We start from the raw sequence: 12288 nt of genomic DNA on the forward strand, positions 1-12288 counted from the left end.
AAAACGAAATTTTCAGGTTACATTAAACTTGATGTAATAGTTGTATATACAGAATTTGAGAAAAAAAATTGATTTAAATAAAAAACCTGTTTAGTACTTTTCGATTGCAAATTTGACAACTTTCACAAAGACACCAAATAAAATATGAAATTCCTTCAAGAGTGACAGATTTTCGAATATTTACGTACCAATTTTGTATGAACAGCTGTCAAAATTTTGTGGAGACTTGTATGGGTGAACCAATGACACAAAATGGCTTCATTTGTCATAGAGAAGGCGCCCACAAAGTTTGTGTCGAATAAAAAAATGCAAAAGGTCAAAATCGGCCGACTTCGTAGAAAATTGTTAATATACACGGAGAAAAAAAAAGTTCCCAAAATCGTGAACAAGCGTTCATGAAAATGGGAACCACGAACAAAGTGTTCAAGTCCCATGGTACGTTTTTGGAAATCGTATCATGGGATTTGAACACTTTGTTCGTGGTTCCCATTTTCATGAACGCTTGTTCATGATTTTGGGAACTCTTTTTTCTCCGTGTTCATTTGAGGTTAATGGTGCACATCAAGCTCTTGCACGCAGATTTTGGTAAGAGACATTTTAGTATCTTCAAAACTACGGGTACTATCGAAAAATCTTATCTATGTTTTCATAATTATAATTAACAGAGCAGAGAAAGCCACAGACAGACATTAGTGTAATATGGTAATTTTGGTTTTCACTAAAAATTGCTTTATTCGAAAATAGTCCACCTTATTAATTGTTTTTTTTTTTTAATATTTCGGTTGCTTACCTGTTTCCTCTAAGCTTATTTTTTGAATATTTTTTTTGCTAAATGTATCAATTTTTACCACTAAACAATTTTTCGGTCTAAAAAAAGTTACGCGAATTTTAGCTTAAGGGGTTACATTCATGTAAATCGACAAAAAAGTCAGAGGTTGGTGTCAGCACACACCTAATTTTATTTAAAATCTGTTTTCAGGGCATTAAAATATACATTTTTATCTATTATCAAAACAAATTAGAAAGCATTTGGTTGTATCATTGCCGAGATATAGCTATTTGAAGTTAGCAGTTTCAAAAAACGGGTGCCACGATATCTTAACACTGCCTTGACCAAATCAGCTCAAAATTTTGGTGAAGACTCGTTAAACCGGTCCTGTGTGCATGACGAAGGCCGATTTTCAAAAAAACTTATTTTAAAAAAAGATAAAAATATTTTTGTGTTTTTCATATACAAATCATCAGTTTTTAATTTTTGTATTTTTTAAAAAAGCAAAATTTCAAAATCGGGCTTCGTCATGCACACGGGATATGTCTCCAGAATCTTCACCCTGAATTTCAGCCAATTTGGTCCATCCTATCTCGATATATCGTGGCACCCGTAAATCAACTCGGTGTTTCGAGAAAAACGCTCAAAAAGTTTGACAGTCCAGTTTGCGCACGGCAAAATGTTGAGCTTAAAATCATCTCTAACTCAGTTTAATCATATCATCAATTTGGTTTCTTTTGGTTTTTTTTCAATTTGGTTTCTTCGGCAAAGTTAAAAATTTTGATTATTATAATTCAGGACAAAAAGATGTTTTTTTAATTCAAAATAAGAGAATACAATTATCAATTTGGTGTCTTCGCTTATAGTTGTACAATGTACATACAGAATTTGAGAAAAAACATTAAAATTGATTATCTGGCAACCCTGTCTTATGTTATTAGTATGTAAATGAATTTAACATGAATTTTCTTTTCTGTGAATCAGAAATATTTGTCTGATTAGTCTTTAAGATTGATGATTAGGCACTCTTCCTTAAACATCAAGACTCAAATTAATTTAAAACTACCAAGAATTAATATTTTGGATTTGGTCAAATGTAAATAATACTGTTTGGGATGTCTGCCTTTAGATATTATTATTTTTTTGCAGCTGATGCTGATTTGAAAATGACAGTCAAATTGTTTTGTTCTTAAACAAGTTTTATGACATAACTTAAGAACAAAACTTTTCACTTCCCTTAGCCATGTTTCCATACTTTTCTTGCACAAAAAAAAATCACTCTTCTCTTCACCAACTTTTCGCTTGTCATCGCACAGAAATTACTGGTTTTACGTGCTGTCTCGCCACTTAAGTAGGTACTTGGTCAGCCCTCCCATCGTGGCAGAGGGCAGAACTACCTACTTCCATTAATATCCCATGCCATTGATGTCCTCTTCGGTAAGCAATGAGTAGAAGCAGCAATAGTTCTGGTCGACTTCCTTACAAAAACAACGGACAATAAAAGCGGAAAAGAAACCGAACCAATCCCTCAAAATCCTGCGTGCAAAGGTTTGTATTGCTGGGTGCACTGTCAAAAATTTTGCTTATATTCTTTTAATGTTTGTTTTAATTTTAAAATTAGAAATAATAGCAAATTTTGAAAAAAAAATGTTTCAGTCCAATTTTCTTCACTCAAAAAACATATTTTTAGAAGCAATCGTGTCATTCCAGCTCTATATTACACAATTAAAAGGGTCTCTTTTATTTCATACGTGCGTGCTTGCGTGTACTTTTCCCCTCAAGAAGCACCCAAAAGGACCGAAAAAGGTGGTGGGGCTAATGTTTCAAGAATGATGCGATTTTTTCCTTCGCTGGCGCAAATTACTTGCTCTGACTCTCTCCGTGCTCCTACACTGCAAGGTGCCATGAACCGTGGCGAAGAACATCCACGTGGTCGTGCGATGAGGCCAACGAGCACCACCAGTCACCCCCGGGAAGTAGTGTTTGGTCAGCAAAGTGTGAGGGAGGCGAAAAAAAGTGAACACCGTCGTCCTCTATAAATAAAAGAAGAAGCCAATGTCGTAGCCGGGATGGACTCTGCGAGGAAATCATTTTTCGGGGTGCAATTTTTCGCAAATCATCGCAGGGTGAAAGAACTTTTGCTGGCTAGCTTACTTTTCAGCCGTTTTCTTTTTGCTTTGTTGGAAAATGAGAAGGAGAATCAGTTTTGATAAAGGTTGCCTCAAGTTACACAATTTTGCAAGTTTGAGTACACTGAAAAATTGCAGTTCTGGAAAGGTTTCTTGTCTTCTTGTCTTCTTGTCTTCTTGTCTTCTTGTCTTCTTGTCTTCTTGTCTTCTTGTCTTCTTGTCTTCTTGTCTTCTTGTCTTCTTGTCTTCTTGTCTTCTTGTCTTCTTGTCTTCTTGTCTTCTTGTCTTCTTGTCTTCTTGTCTTCTTGTCTTCTTGTTTCTTGTTTCTGTTTGTTTTCCGTGCAGTTTCTTTTTTTTATCTCAAAATTGAACCTTGGTGACGTGCAACCGAAACGGGAAGTGGGACGAAACGTGCGAACATTTTCCTGCTCAAACTTCCTTCGGCCAAACCTCTGCTCTGGTGATGGAAGGGATCAACGTGTGATATATTTACTTACTTTACGGGCTGTCAGAAAGTTTATGGTCATAAATAACCGAGCGAGGATTTAACTCCCCTTGGGCACCGGTTCCATCATCGTAGAAACCTGGAAGGTCAACCCGGGGTGAGGGTGATTTCGAGATATTCACAAAAGGACGCGTTGATAAATCGCTTTTCGGTGGCCAATGACGAGCAGATTTTTCAAACCAAAGAGAGGCGTGTTGTCCCCCTGGAGAGAGTGGTTTGGATAGTTGTCCGGTGGTCACCATGTGTCTCCATTTGTCACAAGCCAGTGGGTTCACGGGTTCTTTCAGGGACCAAACTAACAAAGTGCCTTGTCATTTTCTGGAAGCACGAATAAATGAGAGGTCGAAAGGACAGTTTTTGGATGCACCTGGTGCCCTAAATCTGGACATTTTTGGATTGAATTAAATTTTCAAAACTTGCTTCAAAATGACGAAATCCGGAAACCAAGTTAAACTCTACAAAATTGATTTAAAACTCCTCCCAAAGGAAGTTCTTGCACGTACCGACTCTGACCAAGAATGGGTCACTTGGCCAAGAACGAATTCGTCCACGTTTAGCTGCATCAGGTAGAGAGATAGGTATCTGAAGAAAGCACGTCCTGGGACGTGCACTCCAACGATATGCTGGACCTTGTTCTCTTCAAGGCTCTTTGTTTACCAGAAGTGAGATCTCTTTCCCGAGAGACATAAACGAGACAAGAATTGGGACAACTTGAAGGAGATTAAAGGAAAATGGAAAAGTTCTCCAGACTTGAGGAAAACTTTGCAAATCGATTCGGTTTCTTGTTGATTTATTTTGAAGCTCCAAAGCTATTATATTCGAAACGAATCGAACAAAAAGCTCCCAAGCTCCAACCTTGTAACTTGCGATCATAAATCATTCCAGCTCCAGACTGCAATAAATTGCTGTAATCTAGCCAAAACCACATACACACATTTTATTGCCCAGTCACCACCAACCTGTACAAGTGCTGCTCGAGACCACCTCGACAAAAACCACAATAAATTTGTCCAGATTGGCCGGCATTTTCCCGAGTTGCACAAATTTGCTGCTGAAAAGTGCCAATTCTTAGCAAAACACTAATAATCCACCAAACATTAAACAGCTAATCCAAACCAGACGACATCGTCGTTTGAACCACAGACACACGGACATTATGCGTCACGGACACACATACACCAGGAGTGCAGTTGTTCCAAACAAGCTCGAAATTATTGCAATCAACATTCCAATTGAATGTGGGCTTTAAAGGTAATTTAAGCATTTTTTGAGGAAATACAACTTCTTCAAACAAAAGCACAACATTTCTTGTATGAAAGCAACTAATTTTAATTTTCATCAAATTAAAATAACTATTTAACCCCAGTTGTCCCCGTCCGAAAGTGAGGTTATGTGCTGCATTCGTATTCATTGCTGCCTCGCTAGTTGGGTTGGCTGGCCGGTGTTTGACATCGTACTGCAGCATAAATTTCCACCCACACATCCATATGAATGTGGTGTACTGTACAGTAGTTTTGTACCACCACCTACGCCTCGGAAAACATACCGACAGGGAGCACTTTAAAAATAATAAGTGACAATTATTGAGTTCGAAGGAAGCCTTCAATATTTATTTTACAATAACTGGAAACATTTGAAAACAAAATGATAGTTTTTTTTTTAAATAAAGGTAGTGATGGTTATGCTTAGGTGGTTATCACAAAAAAAATCAACTTAATTTTTTATCAAATTGCAAAATTGTTTCAAAGTTCAGCAAAAGAGCAAAGAAACAAAGAAGTAATGATAAAAAATGCAAAAGAGTAAATTAAGGCAAGGAGCAAACAGTTTCAAGTTGAAATGAGTAAATCTTTCCTGGTGTGAAAAAAAGAATAAATTTTTTAGGAAAGGTTAAAAAGAAAGTCATGGAGCAAACAAGAAAAGAGTTAAACAAAAAAAAAGTAAGGAAGTAACACAAAAAAATATAGAAGATATAGAGTAAGGAGAAAAAATAATTAAAAAGCAAAGGTAAAAAGAAGAGAAAAGTAACAATAAAAAGCAGCAAATAATTTTGAAACAAAGAGAGCTAAAGAAACAAAAAAAGGAGCGACAATGAGTGAAAAGAGTCAAATCTCAAATGAATCATAAAAGAAATAAAAGAAAATTGGCTAAGGAGCAAAGGATCAAAGAGCAAAGCAAAGGGGCAAAGAAGCAAAGGGAGTAATGGAGCAAAGGAGGAATAAAGAAAAGTTAGGAGTAAACAGCAAAGAAGCAATGAATAAAATAGTATTGATAGAACTAAAATTTAAGAAAGAGTATAAGACTAAGAGACAAATAGTGAAAGAGTAAATAGCAAGAAAATTCAGGAGAAGGAAGCTATGATTAAACATTGAAGTGAATATGAGGAAATAAGATGGTGTTTATGATAAGTGTAAATAATAAAAAGCGAAGAGTTGAATGAAAATAGACTAAAGCAAAGGATCAAATAAAGGAAAAAATAGTATATAATTCAGAAACATAGGAAGACAGAAACAACCCATGTGATACATGTGATCTATCAGCAGTAAAAAATTATAAAAAAAGAACAATAGAAATGAGGATAAAAGATGAAAAAATAAAGAAGCATAAGAGTAATGAAAGAAAAGGAGTAAGGAACAAAGGAAGCAGGGAATAATGAAGCAAAGGAGCAAAAAATTAAAAAAAGGAAAAATGAGTTAAACGAGTAAACATTAAAAAAGTAAGTAATAAGAGAAGAGAATGATGAAAAGTAACAAGGAAGTACAGGAGCAACATGAAAAACCCGATTTAATATCACCAGAGGTGAAATAGAGCCTTTCTTACAAAATGATGAAACTCCGAGATATATTTTGGTGCAATTATTTTTTCAAAAACATAATGATACCATCCAGTGAGAATTTTACCTAAAGCTTCGAATCTTTTAAGGGTTAACCTCAAATGCCATTTTTTTTAATTTCAGAAGTACATTATTTGTCGCAAGACATTAAAATTTAATGAAGAAAAACATATTGGATTGACATTATTAGAAAAAAAATAAAGGGTACTCAGTCTATAATGTTAGTCTATGATTAACTTAAAAAAATATGTATCACAATTGCACTTTGTCGATCAATTATGAGAAGCCAGAAAGAACACTTTCACGCGCAGCGTAAAACGCGCAAGCGTAAAAGCGCTGGCGTTGAAGCTTCGACTTGACGACTTGTCGAGCTTTCGAGCGAGAACGAGCCGGGACTTTGAATTTGATGTTCAGTATATGATTTTGTATAAATCCAAAAATTTAATAGGAAAAAATAGGGTAAAAATAAGACGAAAAACACTAAAATCGCTATATCTCTGGAAATACATTTTGGAAAAGCTTCAAATTTTGGGCCCAAACAGTTTATGGCGCATGTTTTCGAATGGCTTATAGTTTGAAACTGAATCCTTTTAATTTGATAGTGTTATCTGTAAAATTGTCCAAAAAATGCCTCTGAAAATGGCTTTGACCACATTTACTGGTCGATAATTGTGAATCGAAAAATAAAATGTTCGTCTCCGACCCCACGGCTACAGATCTGGCTTTTAAAAATTGTGGGTTTCACGAGCGGTTTTCCAGTGATGGAAGACACAAATTTTTAAGAGCGGATACAGACATCGGCCATGTATTTCAGAAAAAGAGCTCTCAAAATTCAGACTTTGAGTTCCGGGTTTCGGGCCAAAATTCAATCGAAAGAGCGCATCTAAACCTTCAATTTAGTAATAGGATTTTTTCCTGGGACGAATCCTCGCCGTGCACGATTTTTTTTAGATTTCTGAAAAAAGCGTTTTTCCAAAAGCAAACCTTAAACCTTTCTTTTGCAAGAAAGGCAAAAAGATAAAGAAGCAAAGGAGTGAAGGAGTTAGAAATAAGACAGCAACAGAGACTCCCAAACATACTCCCAAAAATAAAAAAATCAATAAAAGATAAAAAAAATCAACCAAAGAAGTAATAATAATAAGTAAAATAAAACAAGAATAATGAAAGAAAAAAAAACCGCAAGAATATAAGTCGAAAAAAAAGAGTAAAGGAGTAAAATAATTAAAAAAGTTAGAGGAGAAAAAGGGTACACGAGTTTCAATAAGAAAAGCAGCATGGAGAAAAAAGATGAAAAGGATAAACAAGCAAGTAGTAAAGCAGTTAAATGCAAAGGAGAAAAGACGCAATAAGTAAATGAGTAGAAACATAAAAATTGTAGTAAAGCATCAAATGAAAAAAGAAGAGAAAAGGAAAATAATAGTATAAAAATGACAAAGAAAAGTATAAAGTAAAGAAAAATGAAGTATAAGAGGAATAGAAAGCATTGTAGAAAAAGTTAGAATAAAAAGAAAAAAATGAAAGCAAAGCAAATCGTAACGAGAAAAATATAAAAGGAACAGAAAGGGCAAGGATGCAAATAAAAATAATTTAATTTTTTTAAATTATTGATTTTACTTGAACAGCAATTTTCAATTCTTTTTTTACCAACTCTTCAAAATAAAGGTGAAAAGTCTCATGAGTTATATATTTTGGTAAAAAGTTCGTGTAAATCTTTGTCGAGACAAAATGATGCAGCAACATAATTAATACAGTTTTTTCCAGAAGAGACGCAGACACTGCTTAAGCGATGTGGCAACCGGGCGAAACGCATGCAAGGGGGTGTGGCTGCCAATCCCCCGCGTGGTCAAAAAGTCAAAAAAGCAAAAAGACCCGGCCTTTGAGGTTATGCAAAAATCACCCTTTTTTGTAGCTACAAAAAAACTTTTTCTTGGCATAACTTTAAAAGTACTTCACTAAACAGAATAAAATTTAATAGGGTCTTAGGAGACCCCAAAACGAACAGAATAAGGCGGATCCGGCCAAAATCGGTACAAAGTTCTGAGATAATCGTGTGGAAAAAAAATCATGTATACACACATCCCCACAGACATTTGTTCAGAATTTGATTCTGAGTCGATAGGTATACGTGAAGGTATATCTAGGAGTCGTATTTAAGAAGTTCATTTTTCGAGTGATTTTATAGCCTTGCCTCAGTGAGGTGAGGAAGGCAAAAATCATCAAAAACTCTATATTTAATCAAAAACCTGACCTTTTTGAAAAAAAAAAACGAATGATGGGAATGAATTCAGCAGACAAAAATACATATAAAATGATCAATAAGACTGACGAAACATCGACATTTAGTCATCTCTGAGTCATACTTTTGCATAAAATAGATTTTATTTTGAAAAAATCATCGAAAATTCAATTTTTACTCAAGAACCTGACCTTTTTGAAAAAAATCTAATGATGGGAATGGATTCAGCAGACAAAAATACATTAAAAATTATCAATTAGACTGAGAAGGCAAACTTATTTAACGTTCTGCAAAGCATTTTTGATTTTTATTATTGATATCCCAGCATAATTTGACTTGCATGCAAGTTGGAAAAACTTGAATGAGAACCAACTGAAAATATAATTTTAAAATGGCTATGAATATGCGTAGAAACAATCAAATTTTAAAAACCAGGGATGTTTCAGAAAGGGGAAAACGTGAACTATAAGATACATGTATTGGTTTAGTTGTTTATTCAATAGTTCTTTTGTAAAATAGTCGACAAAGTAGCTAATTTGGCCTAAACTAACATTTTAAACGGGTGTATCTCAAAATTGGGACCATTTGGAGCAATGTTGGACCCGGATTCGTATTCAGCAGGCAAAATTCTACTAGGAACACATATACTCGTCTCAGAGACAAGAAACATTTGATTTTTTTTGAACTGTTATAATTATAATTAATTGAACTAATTATTCTAAGGTATGTATGGAACTTAAGACAATCAAATCACGATTATAACAACAAAAAAAACTGTTTTCTTACTGTTAAACATCAAACTCGAATTCTGCGTTCACATTTAAGTAAAATTTGAATGTTAAATTAAAAAATGCATTTTTTTTTTAAATATTTCATTACCGCAATTTTTGCCGTCATCTTGAATTTAAAAATGCTAAATCACTTCAGAGTTTTTAGGGGTAATACAACAACCCACAATCAAAGACAACGGTTGTGGTTGATTATCCGAACTGAAATTTTGCCAAGGTCTTCGGATAATCGAGTCTGAACTGTGCTTTCAAAAATAAAAACTAACTTAATCCACCTATGTGGTTGGAGCCTTCCTCACTTATTACCAACAATGGCTGATATGAAATTTCATCTCTTTCAGATACAAAAATTTCATCTCTTTTTTAGATCCGGAGTAAAAAAGTACATCAATATCACTTAAGTGTACATATTGAACTCGTTGGAAAGGTCTTTTCATAACCTAACCAACGATGGTGGACCCGGACATAGTTTACATACATTTAAGTGAGATCCGGCATCAAAAAAGCACATCAATATCACTTAAGTGTACATATCTCGAGACAGGGTTGCCAGATCTTCAATGTTTTGGACTCGTTGGAAAGGTCTTTTGATAAACTTACCAACAATGGGTCGAATGGTGGATCCGGACATAGTTTACATACATTTAGGTGAGATCCGGTTTCCAAAAAGTACATCAATATCACTTAAGTGGCCATATCTCGAGACAGGGTTGCCAGATCTTCAATGTTATAGGCTCGTTGGAAAGGTCTTTTGATAACCTAACCAACGATGGGTCGGGTGATGGACCCGGACATAGTTTACATACATTTAAGTGAGATCCGGATATATGTGAAAACACATTTTTATACATAACTTTTGAACTACTTATCAAAACTTCAATCTGTATAAAACTCGATCTATGGGACCCTAAACCAAGTCGAATGCAACAGGTTCGAGTCAAATCGGTTCAGCCAGTGCCGAGAAACATGAGCTAGTTTGTTGGTCACATACATACATACACACACACATACACACACACATACACACACACATACACACACACATACACACAGACATTTGTTCAGTTTTCGATTCTGAGTCGATATGTATACATGAAGGTTGGTGTACGACGTTTTGATTCAAAGTTCATTTTTAGAGCAGGATTATAGCCTTACCTCAGTGAGGAAGGCAAAATAAAGGGTTAGTTTTTTTGTCTCGCGATGCTTTTTTCAATGTTTTTTATAAACTAAAAAAAGAATAAAGATTGATTTTTAATGAAAAATTTGCTGTTTTTTTAAAGGAAAGCAATAAGTATTTGCAGATTGATCTGCCTGAACCAGGTTGAATTGAAATTTGTTAATTTCTCAAATTTTAGAAAATTGCTCGCGAACCTAAAAGTTTGAATAAAACTAATCCAATTTATTCTTTAAGTGCTCCAACTATAACTGTGTCCTGCTGAGAGCACCAACTATTATTATTATGGGGTATCAGAGGTGGGGGTGCCCCAATACTATATGGAGCGTCGATCGAAGCTATAAACTCTGATGGCATGTTTGCACTCTCGAGACACACAGTCAACACATACACACACGGTCATTGGAGGTATACGGACGAACCGGACCGGAACTGAACGGACGCCGGATTCATTGACACTTGGTAGCAGCAGCAAAAGTATTTCCAGTGCGCTTGTAGAGGAAAACTGTGACTTGGGGATGTCAATTTTCAATTTTTATAAGATACATTCAATTTAGGAACTCATGTAATTACAATTCGGACCACCCCTAACCTCACTTCCGGACTTTGGAACCGGAAATGGTCAGAAGCACTGGGAAGCAGTGGTGGGAAAACAAAACAGCAAATCGTGGATTGCAGGAAAAACAATCCTGCGAAAGCAATCGGAATGTTAAATGAAAATCTGTTTCATTGCGAATTTGGATGTCACACTGCAGTTCGTTTGCTGTTTGCTGCTGCTGCTGCTGCTACTGGTGTTATTATGGACATTGGGTCCGGTTTCGGTTGGTTGAATGGTCTCTTGCTGTTGTTGTTTCGGTTTAATGTAACATTATTGCTGTGCTGTTCGATGGAACGAGCAGATGATGTTATTAAGAGGAGCTTCGGGCTTGGGACTGTTTGGGTGATGTACTCAACTGGGGGATAGTTGATTTCAGAAGTTCTGTAGAATTCTTGTTGACATAGTATAATGAATTTACAAGCAATTCAAATGATTTCTTCATTTAAATGCTCCGATAGTTTCTCACAACTCCACAGCTCAGTTTCAAACAAATCACCAAATACCCTGACTCGAGCCAATTGAAATCAACAATCGGCCCACCTTCATCAAAACTTTATCGAAATCTCGACTGCAACGGCCCAATTAATCACAACCCAATGTCGAACATAAATCTGCTTATCGCCCCGATCGACGCGTCAGGAAAACAATAATTATGTCGTCAGAGTCATTGTTTACCATAGGAATTACATCCATCGTGCCAACAGGGCCAACAAACATTAAAAAGCATAAATCTCCATACAAACTCATGAATACCACCAGGCCACGTAGATTAAATTCCTGTAAGCTTGAGGGAGTGCAGAGAGAGAGAGGCAGCAGGCCCAAAGTCATTTTTCTTTCAATCAGCACCGATTTTGCTTTCCATAATTTGCCTTCCTTGTGGGTTGGAAAAATGATTTGCACTGCTGCTGACTTTTTTCACCCCCACCAACAAAAGCAAAAAGAAAAGAAAAGCTCCATCTATCTTGGGCCGCATGGAAGTCGACTTTGGCGCTCTAACGACTTTATTTCATGTCTTGACAGCATAAAACAGTACACCACCGACAACAAACTTCGGGGGCTCAGGGCACATAGTTCACATAACCTCTCTCTCTCTCCAGGTCTGGCAGAAGCTGTAATCCAGCATAATTATTATATTTCATTACCCGAGCCTTTCGGGAAAGGAGAGCGTTTGCCGAGAGAGGTACATTGAAGCAAAATATGAGGAAAAATAGTGATTCTCTGCAGAAAAACGAGAATACATCATTGTTGCCGGATTAAAA

At 35.8% G+C, this 12288-nt stretch overlaps 1 protein-coding gene across 1 annotated transcript in view; it reads left to right on the forward strand.

Moving 5' to 3' along the window:
- The window catches only part of LOC120412525 (uncharacterized), a 788684-nt gene that overhangs the window by 59179 nt on the left and 717217 nt on the right, over positions 1-12288 (forward strand). The gene's annotated exons all lie outside the window — the stretch shown is intronic.

Source organism: Culex pipiens, chromosome 2, assembly GCF_016801865.2.
Source record: "Culex pipiens pallens isolate TS chromosome 2, TS_CPP_V2, whole genome shotgun sequence".
NCBI classification, from domain to species: Eukaryota; Metazoa; Arthropoda; class Insecta; order Diptera; family Culicidae; genus Culex; species Culex pipiens.